At 35.7% G+C, this 11,386-nt stretch overlaps 1 long non-coding RNA gene across 1 annotated transcript; it reads right to left on the reverse strand.

Annotated features, from left to right (window-relative positions):
* Positions 1-225: 225 nt before the first annotated feature.
* On the reverse strand, positions 226-1,973 carry LOC111408272. The gene is made up of 4 exons (XR_002705320.1): positions 1,480-1,973; positions 1,338-1,398; positions 787-1,249; positions 226-703 (listed from the first exon to the last, which is right to left on the reverse strand). It is a non-coding gene; the product is annotated as an uncharacterized LOC111408272 (long non-coding RNA).
* Between the last annotated feature and the right edge of the window lie 9,413 nt (positions 1,974-11,386).

Genomic DNA, 11,386 nt, shown 5'->3' on the forward strand with positions numbered 1-11,386 from the left:
TAATAGTTAATTTGTGGATAAAAACATGCCAAGATTTGGTACGAAAAATGCATAAACACTGTCGAGATGAAATAATTATCCCTACCAATTCAGATTTCTACCACTTAAATATTCTTCTTTCCAATCAAAAATAATAATTAGATAATCAATTCAATAAATAATGATGAAATTTCGTCCAATGTATTACATAAAACGAAAATAAAAAAACCTGAAAAATCTCTATCATAAGAAAATAGCAGATAAAATCAACATAGATGTCATACTTTCACATATGTTTGTTGAATTATCAAAGCAAGTCATTTTAAAATAGTGGAGGTGGATCACGGCCCAAATTCTCAAATGCTAAATCACGCATGAATTTTTCATCAGTCAAACCCATAAATACTCTAGCCAGACTCTCATCCAATCGAAATATTTTCATTACTTGCATTATGTCATGCTTTTCTATACTCATGCCTTGTAATTTTTCTAGAATCAACTGCCAATTGATGTGGTTTAGCGTATCTAATGTTGCTTGAGTCTCCATAGCATTAGCAATTTTTTTAGATGATTCGGCAATGATAGGGCAACGAGAGTCTCATCATTACGTTGGGTACGTCGACGGCGAACTTTGTTAGTTCCTCCTTCGACGTTATGCTTAGGAGCGTGAATGGGGCTTGGATCCGTATCCTCATTTTGACCATCAACTTTATGCACATTTCATCTAAAAATAATAAAATAAGAATTTGTTAAGATCTCTAATATAATACGAATTATATAATTTTTTATGTACGATCTAGTACGTACCATGATCGGGGGATAACAGGCAAAACGTGGATGGTAGAATAGGCAAGGACTATCTTTGCTTGTGTATCAATGTCGTGACAGGGTTGATGCCTCAAATATGCAAATCGTTTTTTTCAGCAAACCAATTGTACACTCAATAACATTACGTAGAGATGAATGTCAAAAATTGAACAACTCCTTACTAATTTCAGAACATTGACCTTCAATGTCTCTACAATGATAATGAGTCCTACGGTATGGTGCAAGAAAATCCGGAACCGATGGGAAGCCAGCATCAACAAGATAATATTTATCTAGGAAAGAGTCGTTCAAAAGATAGTAATTAGGTAATTATTATAACTTATGTGTGGAGGGAAATGTTTTCAAAATAGTGACACAACTTACCAACAGAAATGTTAGCTTATGTCCTTAGCGTAATATTGCACTCCGTAACAATCGACCATCATGTGTGGATCCCTCCCAACTGGCAAGCACGTACATAAATTTCATATCAAATGTGCAAGCTACTAAAACATTTTGGGAAATCACTTGTTTTCTATTGCGATATTTACCTTGCTCCTCTAAAGGCACATACGTAGCAATATGTGTACCATCGATTGCTCCTACGGCATCCTTTAAAAAAGAATACTTTTCAAAATAAATGTGTATATTGAAGTTTTAATAAATATGATGAAATAACTACAAAACCCTAACCTAAAAAAAGGAGTACCATGGCTGCACATTTTCTTTTTCGTATGGTGAGTTATGAGGAGTGGCATTAATCACAACATCTCTGTATAGTCCAAGACAAGCGTGTAAGACTCTGTGAAAGTGAAAGCTCACTGTTTGACCAGAGCGGAAGAAAGTAAAATGTCCAGCACGATTACATTGGTCATGCCCGATTGTATTCAAAAAAATTGCGACTTGTTCCTCAATTCGAACGTATTTACTGTCAACCAATCCATAAGTTCGCAAACGAGCACATAATCTTTGAAATAGACCTATTTTCATCCTAAGGAGATCACGACATATTGTATCACTCGTGCCAAACATTCTTATAAGTGTTATTTCTCTTTTAGAATTCCAATTTGTATGAGGAGCTCTTGGAAGATGTCGTGCACGACGCCTAAGTTCAGTATATATCACAATCGCTTGCATGACCATTGTCCAAAATAAACCTAAATGTTGTCGTCGGCATCGACGTTAATTCTTTGTTGTAGCCATGTCATAAACTACCACGGTAAAAAAAATTCAATAAAAATTTGTTTAGAAAGAATAACATAAAAGTATTACAGAATAAAAAGTTAACTGTAGCTACATCATAATAGAAATTCATTGCATGACCTTCCAAGCTGTAAGTGTTATGCCCTAGATCCAATCGATTTAGGTTGTAAACGCTTTTAATATATTTAATGCATTTGATTTTGGCGATATCTATTATTTATTTAAATTAATTTTGCAATAAATAATATTAAATAATAGAATCCGAAGATCCAATTTTTAGGTAATCTGTTAATCACAGGGAGTTGTGATTGTGAGATACAAATTACATATAATTGGATCTTGAATAAATCATGGTCGTAAGTAATAACGAGATACGGATATCGTTAATACAGTTAGACCATCACGTGAGGCATTTCTTACTTGTGAAGTAAGTAGCTGATCTCACGAACTAAAGTGTGGTGACACTTAAATAAACACGTGGATGTTTTGTTATAGAACAAAACATTGGAGACCCGCTAAGAGATTTCACATGGATAACTATCTGAGTGTCAGTGGCTAATCTCTAACGTTCGGTAGTGAAATTGGTCCTTTGACTTGAGGTCGTCATGATACCTTATATGAGGACAGTCATACTTTGACGGTGTTGGATGTTGCTCTGAAAGGGGCCGCTAATACGACATCGTTCGGGTACGTCAAGAATCGTATGAAGGTTGTGATTGATCAATAAAGGATTCGTCACTCTTAGATAGTAGGAGATTATGATCTGCGTTTCATTCAATTAAGTCGATGATGAAATCCTTGGCCAAGGTGTACTCATAAGTCGAAAAGGAGTTTTCGATTTATATTGACTTAATAGTGGAGTGAAAGATATGATCAATGATCGAGATTGACACAATTCCATATCTCGTAATTGATCGGATCGTATTGACGAAGGGATAATAGTTCCACGGTAAACGAACGAATTTGGTTTTGTCATACCACGTGACATTTCTCGTCACATGTATTACCCTGACACATTGCTAGATGTCAATCAGGGACGGCGAATGTGAATTGACGATAAATTAAAAGGGTGTATTAATTTATCAATTTTGATTAGATCAAAATAATATTTCACGACGTTAGGCATCGTGGTCGGGAACCTAATGGGTCGCACACAAAAGAGAATTGGAAGACTGCAAATTGTCAATTGATTAATTTAACAATCGTTGAATAAATTAATTAATTGAATTTGTTATTTATAATCCCGAATTAATTAATTGGATTAATTAATTCACGGACCGGGTTTAATTAATTGGATTAATTAAATATTGGACCGGACCGGGTCGGGTCCGTTTGGGTTTATATATATATGCAGCTAGGGTTTGAGGTCCATAAGGTATTCATTATTCTTGCTAGCACAAGAAACAAACCCTCGCAGTTGCTGTCTACTCTCTGTGTGGATTTCATTGGAGACTGGACAATTGGACAGCTGTGGGAGGCAGATTCAAGCTGCTGGAAAGGAATAACGCGAAAGAGTTTGCAAATCACAAGTAAATGTATATTTCTCATCACAGTTTTTATCTAAATACAAAGCTGAATCCTGAATGGGAATTGAAACTTGTTAAATTCCGCTGTGCATGTTTAAGTAAATTCCCAACAGTGGTATCAGAGCCGACTTTGTATTTGTTAAGAACTGTTTAACGTGTTGATTAAATTAAATGTTAGTTTAATCACGTTCATTCCTAAATCTAGCAAATATAGTTTTAAATTTTTTTTGTATTTTTGGATCTGTTCTTAAAAAAAAAAAATAAATAAATAAAAAATAAAAATAAAAATAAAAATAAAAATAAGAATAAAAATAAAAATAAAATAAAAAAATTTTTTGGTCGAGGGGTGGCGGTGCCGCCGCGTGGCACGGCAGGCGCTGCAAATCGGCAGCGCGAGGCGTTGCTCCTGCAGCGGGAGGCGCTGCTGGTTGTTTCTAACGGGCGGCGCCGCCCCAGAAGAAGGAAAAAAAAAAAATTTTAGGTTTAGAATTTTGGTGGAGGCGGGGGCCTCTGTTGCAATTAATATAATTTTGGGGCCCCTGGTTGCAATTTCACAAATGGGGGTCTATTTGCAAATTTTAAATCAGGGACCTATTCTGTAAATTCCGATTTTGGAAGGGTCTGCTGTTAATTTCCTTTTGGATAACTTTTGTAAAATTTCAAAAGGTTTTTAATTTTGAATTTTGAATTATTTTAAAATGATTTTTAAATTGGGTTTGACCCATACCCTAATTTTAACCCAGAATTAAAAATTTTATTTAAAAATTTGACGACTTTTATACTTTTGTTAAAATTAGATTTTAACTTAAATATTTAGTTTGACCCTTAATTGAATTTTTATTATGTTTCGGAATTTTGTCCTAAATTAAAATTTTAATTCAATTTTATTAGAGTTGGACTCTAATATTAAATTAATTAAATTTTATTTTGAATTAGCACCACTTCCCTATGCAAATTAGCACTTAGAGTATGACTCTAATTTAATAATTAATTAAAATTCGATTTTGATTAAATTACTTCGCCCAATAGTTATGAATTTAGAGTTGGACTCTAATTCGATATTTAATTAAAATTAGATTTTAATTAAATTGGCCCGTCAATTAAATTAATTAATTAATATGATTAATTAATTGTTTAATTATCTCGATCCCAAAATTTTGATTTAATTTTGACGACTATAATTGCTAGATTTATGAGACATTGCATATAATATTAGATATTATACGTATGAAACATTTATGTGATGAATGTTTGTAGATGATTATGGACTCGACCATATGGATGTGTTGAATGGTTGATTTACTTCTTGTTGTTGTTGTGGGCCTGCGAGCTTCTTATTAAATATTGGGTCTGCGAGTCCGTTGTTATTATTATTATTATTGTGGGCCTGCGAGTCCCTTTTCTTTTAGGCCTGCGTGCCAACTAGTATAGGATACATTTTGCAAGCTCGGCTAATTGGAGGCGCAAGAAGAGGTGGACACCACGAAGATGGTGTATTGGTATTGGACCAATAATGTACCCCTTAGGAATTGACCAACTAGTTTTCCTCTTGGCTCGGGAAAACTAGATAGAACAAGTCCATAATCATCCATATTATTACTTATATATATATATTAATTACTTGATGAGACCATTGCACATTAAATCCCTCGTTAAAAATTATTAAGTTAGTATTATTTGCCTTTCATCATTATAGTGAAAAACGAGAATCCTAAATCGACCTTAGCTTGTTGAGTACACTCAAGGCTGGTCTATTAGGGATATGTTTGACACTATGAAATATTTGATATTTCTGAATGATGGGTTTAACTTAACTAAAATTTATCTTTTGTTGAGTACACTCAAGGAGATAAGTTTTAGAGGCATGTTAAGCTAACACATAAGATGTGTGAAGACAAAAAAGTTGTCGGCTTAATGATCTGGGAGTTGTATGGAGATACAATTGATAATAACATCTACCCAAATGTTTTATTAGGATTTGTTGAGTACACTCAAGATCTCGATACAACGAATAGGATCCCAGCCCACTGTGAATCAAGTGTGGATTCAAATAATTTATGTATGAGGGTCATGAATTTATTTTAGACAGTGGGAGCACATTTAATTAAAGTCCATATTGAATTTATGCACATGCATTATAATACATATTAATTCTATTTTTTTTCCAGTCATTTACAGTTTTTGAATCATGAGTAATCATATGAATTTGAGAGGCATACTGGATGCCAACAAACTGACCGGACCAAATTTTCTCGATTGGCACCGCAATTTGAGAATCGTTCTCAAGCATGAGAAAATTGGATATGTCCTTGAGCAGTCATTTCCAGTGGTGCCTACTGAAAATTCCACTAAGGAAGAGGTGGCTGCTTACAATAAACACAGTGATGACGATAACACTGCAGCATGTGTGATGCTTGCAGCTATGTCTCCTGAGTTGCAGAAGCAACATGAGGGTATGGATGCTTACACTATGATTTTTCATCTCAAGGAGTTGTATGATGAACAATCTCGTGTGGAGAGGTATGAGACCTCTAAACAACTATACCGGTGTAAAATGGCAGAGGGATCATCAGTCAGTGCTCATGTGCTGAAGATGATTGGTTTTATTGAAAAACTCAGTTCACTGGGTTTTATCATGGATCATGAACTAAGTATTGACTTGGTTCTACAATCTCTGCCAGATAGTTATTCACAGTTCATTATGAATTAAGTATTGACTTGGTTCTACAATCTCTGCCAGATAGTTATTCACAGTTCATTATGAATTTTAACATGAATAAGATCGAATGCACACTCCCTGAGTTGCTTAATATGCTTAAAACTGTGGAGCCCAATGTCAAGGCTAGCACTGGGCATGTCTTAGCTATTCATTTCTCCAAGGGAACTAAGAGGAAAATTAAAGGAAGTTTTAAGAAAACATCCAAAAAGGCTAAGGGCAATAACAAAGCAGTCAAAGCAGGCAAGGACAATACCAAATCTGATGACCCATGTTATCACTGTGGAGTGAAAGGTCATTGGAAGAGGAACTGCAAGACTTACCTCGCAAGCTTGAAGGGAAAGAATTCTTCTGAAGCTTCTACTTCAGGTACTTTTGTTATCGAGGTTAATATGTCTACTTCATTAGCTTCTTGGGTATTAGATACCGGATGTGGATCTCATATTTGTATAAATATGCATAGACTAAAGAAAAGTAGAGCACTGCAGAAAAGAGAAGTTGACCTGCGCGTGGGAAATGGAGCAAGAGTTGCTGCATTAGCTGCAGGGACATACTTCTTAACACTACCTTCAGGCTTAGTATTAGAATTAGAGAATTGCTATTTTGTTCCCGCCATTACTAAAAACATTATTTCTATTTCGTGTTTAGACATGAATGGTTTTTCAATTAATGTTAAGAACAATCGTTGTTCGTTTTATAAAGATGAGATCTTTTATGGTTGTGGTGTGTTACAGAATGGAATTTATATTCTTGATACTGAGTCATCTATTATGAATATAGAAAATAAAAGGCATAAAAGTGATAATCTAAATAATACATACCTTTGGCATTGCAGATTGGGTCATATTAACGACAAACGCATTTTCAAGTTACATAAAGATGGATACTTAGGGTCAACTGATTTTGAATCATTTGACAAATGCGAGTCGTGCCTGTTAGGCAAAATGACCAAGTTCCCTTTTACTGGAAAAAGGAGAAAGAACCACAGAACTGCTGGGACTAATACATACTGATGTATGTGGACCCATGTCAATAACTGCCAGAGATGGTTTCTCTTACTTCATCACATTCACTGATGATCATTCTAGATATGGTTATGTGTATCTGATGAAGTTCAAGCATGAAGCACTTGAAAAGTTCAAGGAATTCAAACTTGAAGTAGAGAAACAAACTAGTAAAAATATACTCACGCTAAGATCAGATCGAGGTGAAGAATATTTAAAGGGAGAATTTTTAGATTATCTTAAAGAGAACGGGATTCTCTCACAGTGGACTCCGCCATATACACCGCAACATAATGGTGTATCTGAACAGAGGAATCGCACTTTATTAGACATGGTGTGATCTATGATGAGCCATGCAAACATCCCAAAATCATTTTGAGGTCATGCACTAATTGCTGCGTGCTACACACTTAATCGTGTCCCATCTAAATCGGTCGACAAAACTCCATACGAGCTATGGAGAGGAAAAAGACCAAACTTATCTCAAATGAAAGTTTGGGGCTGTTTATGTAAAGCGAATTGAATCAGATAAGCTTGAAGCTAAATCTGACAAATGTGTATTTGTGGGATATCCAAAGGAGACAATTGGATATCAATTCTATAATCCCATTGAGAAGAAAGTGTTCATCTCAAGGCATGCCATATTCCTAGAGAAAGAGTTTATTCTAGGAGAGGGTAGTGGGAGCAAACTAGAACTTGAGGAAGTTCAAGAATCCACAGACACTGTTGACCAATTAGATGAACTTGAGTCTGATCCTACACCTGTTGATGGACAGACTCTTGATCAGGATATAGAGAACCCTGAGGACACTCCAGCTCAGCGTAAATCAAAAAGGATCATTCGACCTCCTAGAAGGTACGAATTCACGATTACTAATCAAGTATTATTAATCGAGGATGATGAACCTACAAATTACGCAGAAGCAAAGTCAAGTGTTGATTCGAATAGATGGCAAGATGCCACGGAATCCGAAATGGACTCAATGTATGAGAACAAGGTTTGTACCTTGGTCGACCTTCCAGGTGGGATAAAACCGATAGGTTGTAAATGGGTTTACAAGAAAAAGGTCGATGTGGATGGAAACGTCCACACATACAAAGCAAGGCTAGTAGCGAAGGGTTACACACAAAGACAAGATATTGACTTTGATGAAACTTTTTCGCGTGTAGCCATGCTGAAGTCCATTCGAATTTTGCTTGCAATAGCTGCATACCATGATTATGAGATATGGCAGATGGATGTCAAAACTTCTTTCCTTAATGGAAACCTGCAAGAGGAGGTGTACATGACACAGCCTGAAGGTTTTGAATCCAAAGGAGCCAACAAAGTATGCAAGCTAAATCGATCCATTTATGAATTAAAGCAAGCCTCTAAGAGCTGGAATCTTCGTTTTGATGAAACAATCAAAAGGTTTGATTTTATCAGAAATGAAGATGAATCGTGTGTTTATAAGAAAACAAGTGGGAGCGCAGTCGTGTTCCTAATATTATATGTCGATGACATATTATTAATGGGAAACGACATCCCAATGCTTCAATCGGCAAACTTATGGTTGTCAAAGAATTTCTCCATGAAAGATATGGGAGAAGCAGCGTATATCTTGGGAATCAAGATCTATAGAGATAGATCTAAAAGATTGCTAGGCTTATCCCAATCTTCGTACATAGATAAAATCTTGAGAAGATTTAATATGGAAGAATCCAAAAGAGGATTATGCCCCATGTCACATGGGATTTACCTCTCAAGAGATATATGTCCTAAAACACAGGATGAAAGGAGTCGCATGGACAAGATTCCTTATGCTTCGGCGATAGGATCTATCATGTATGCGATGCTATGTACGAGACCAGATGTTTCATATGCTCTATGTATTACAAGCAGGTTTCAAGCAAACCCTGGTGAGAAACACTGGATAGCGGTTAAGAACATTCTTAAGTACTTAAGAAGGACTAAAGATGTGTTCTTGATCTATGGAGGAAATGAACTGAAAGTTCAGGGGTATACTGATGCTAGTTTTCAAACTGATAAAGATGATAGCAAGTCTCAGTCAGGATATATGTTTACTCTCAACAATGGAGCGGTTAGTTGGAAAAGTTCCAAACAGGAAACAACCGCTGATTCAACAACAGAAGCCGAGTACATAGCTGCTTCTGAAGCAGCAAAGGAAGCTGTATGGATCAAGAAGTTCATTAATGAACTTGGAGTCGTTCCTAGCATTGTTGATCCCATACCTTTTGTATTGTGATAACAATGGAGCCATCGCGCAAGCGAAGGAACCGAGGTCTTATCAACGATCCAAACATGTGCTAAGGCGATATCATCTCATCAGGGAGATTATACAAAGGAATGACGTAAAGATAGAGCGAGTTCCCACAGATGATAATATTGCAGATCCACTGACAAAGCCGTTGTCACAATAGAAACATGATCGTCATGTGGATGCTTATGGTATTAGATACATGAGTGATTGGATCTAGTGCAAGTGGGAGTTTGTAAGTGTTATGCCCTAGATCCAATCGATTTAGGTTGTAAACGCTTTTAATATATTTAATGCATTTGATTTTGGCGATATCTATTATTTATTTAAATTAATTTTACAATAAATAATATTAAATAATAGAATCCGAAGATCCAATTTTTAGGTAATCTGTTAATCACAAGGAGTTGTGATTGTGAGATACAAATTACATATAATTGGATCTTGAATAAACCATGGTCGTAAGTAATAACGAGATACGGATATCGTTAATACAGTTAGACCATCACGTGTGGCATTTCTTACTTGTGAAGTAAGTAGCTGATCTCACGAGCTAAAGTGTGGTGACACTTAAATAAACACGTGGATGTTTTGTTATAGAACAAAACATTGGAGACCCGTCGAGAGATTCCACATGGATAACTATCTGAGTGTCAGTGGCTAATCTCTAACGTTCGGTAGTGGAATTGGTCCTTTGACTTGAGGTCGTCATGACACCTTATATGAGGACAGTCATACTTTGACGGTGTTGGATGTTGCTCTGAAAGGGGCCGCTAATACGACATCGTTCGGGTACGTCAAGAATCGTATGAAAGTTGTGATTGATCACTAAAGGATTCGTCACTCTTAGATAGTAGGAGATTATGATCTGCGTTTCATTCAATTAAGTCGATGATGAAATCCTTGGCCAAGGTGTACTCATAAGTCGAAAAGGAGTTTTCGATTTATATTGACTTAATAGTGGAGTGAAAGATATGATCAATGATCGAGATTGACATAATTTCATATCTCGTAATTGATCGGATCGTATTGACGAAGGGATAATAGTTCCACGGTAAACGAACGAATTTGATTTTGTCATACCACGTGATATTTCCCGTCACATGTATTACCCTGACACATTGCTAGATGTCAATCAGGGACGGCGAATGTAAATTGACGATAAATTAAAAGGGTGTATTAATTTATCAATTTTGATTAGATCAAAATAATATTTCACGACGTTAGGTATCGTGGTCGAGAACCTAATGGGTCGCACACAAAAGAGAATTGGAAGACTGCAAATTGTCAATTGATTAATTTAACAATCGTTGAATAAATTAATTAATTGAATTTGTTATTTATAATCCCGAATTAATTAATGGGATTAATTAATTCACGGACCGGGTTTAATTAATTGGATTAATTAAATATTGGACCAGACCGGGCCGGGTCCGTTTGGGTTTATATATATATGCAGCTAGGGTTTGAGGTCCATAAGGTATTCATTATTCTTGCTAGCATAAGAAACAAACCCTAGCAGATGTTGTCTACTCTCTGTGTGGATTTCATTGGAGGTTGGACAATTGGACAGCTGTGGGAGGCAGATTCAAGCTGCTGGAAAGGAATAACGCGAAAGAGTTTGCAAATCACAAGTAAAGGTATATTTTTCATCACAGTTTTTATCTAAATACAAAGCTGAATCCTGAATGGGAATTGAAATTTGTTAAATTCCGCTGTGCATGTTTAAGTAAATTCCCAACACAAATCTTCAACCATCCCTCTAATCAGAGATTAATAGTAGGTACAGTGAACTCTAAACAATAAAATAACTGTTTCCAACACAGTGAGATGATTATAAACTAGAAATGATACAAATTGCTTGCACTAGAAGATTAAAACTGAGAATTATTC

Source organism: Olea europaea, chromosome 13, assembly GCF_002742605.1.
Source record: "Olea europaea var. sylvestris chromosome 13, O_europaea_v1, whole genome shotgun sequence".
Taxonomy (NCBI): domain Eukaryota; kingdom Viridiplantae; phylum Streptophyta; class Magnoliopsida; order Lamiales; family Oleaceae; genus Olea; species Olea europaea.